The following is a 632-nucleotide window of genomic DNA, read 5'->3' as shown; positions in this document are numbered from 1 at the left end:
TACCAAATTTAATGCAATTTTTTTCGTTTTTTTGCTATAAAAGTTTTAACTTCAGCTTTCATATGTTTGAAGTTACTATTTAAACTAAATATAACTTTGGGGCACTACTTCATATACACACATACATGCATACATACATGTATATATAAAGGGTACTCTTAAATGGGCTGGTTATACAGCACTGGCATAGGCCATGGTTATGGTCTCACTTGGCTTGCTGGGTCTTCTCAAGCACAGCATATCTCCAAAGATCTCGGTCACTTGTCATTGCCTTGATGAAGCCCAATATTTGAAGGTCATGCTTCACCACCTCATCCCAGGTCTTCCTGGGTCTACCTCTTCTGCAAGTTCCCTCAACTGCTAGGGTGTGACAATTTTTCACACAGCTGTCCTCATCCATTCGCAGCACATGACCATACCAGTGCAGTCGTCTCTCTTGCACACTAGATCTGATGCTTCTTAAGTCCAACTTTTCTCTCAAGGCACTTTCACTCTGTTGTGTATGACATTACACATCCATTGGAGCATACTGGCTTCATTCCTAGCAAGCTTGCGCATGTCCTCAGCAGTCATGGCCCATGTTTCACTGCCATGTAGCATAGCTGTTTGCACGCATGTGTCATACAGTCCAC

Source organism: Octopus sinensis, linkage group LG14, assembly GCF_006345805.1.
Source record: "Octopus sinensis linkage group LG14, ASM634580v1, whole genome shotgun sequence".
NCBI lineage: Eukaryota > Metazoa > Mollusca > Cephalopoda > Octopoda > Octopodidae > Octopus > Octopus sinensis.
Note: the sequence above shows the minus strand (reverse complement) of the source record.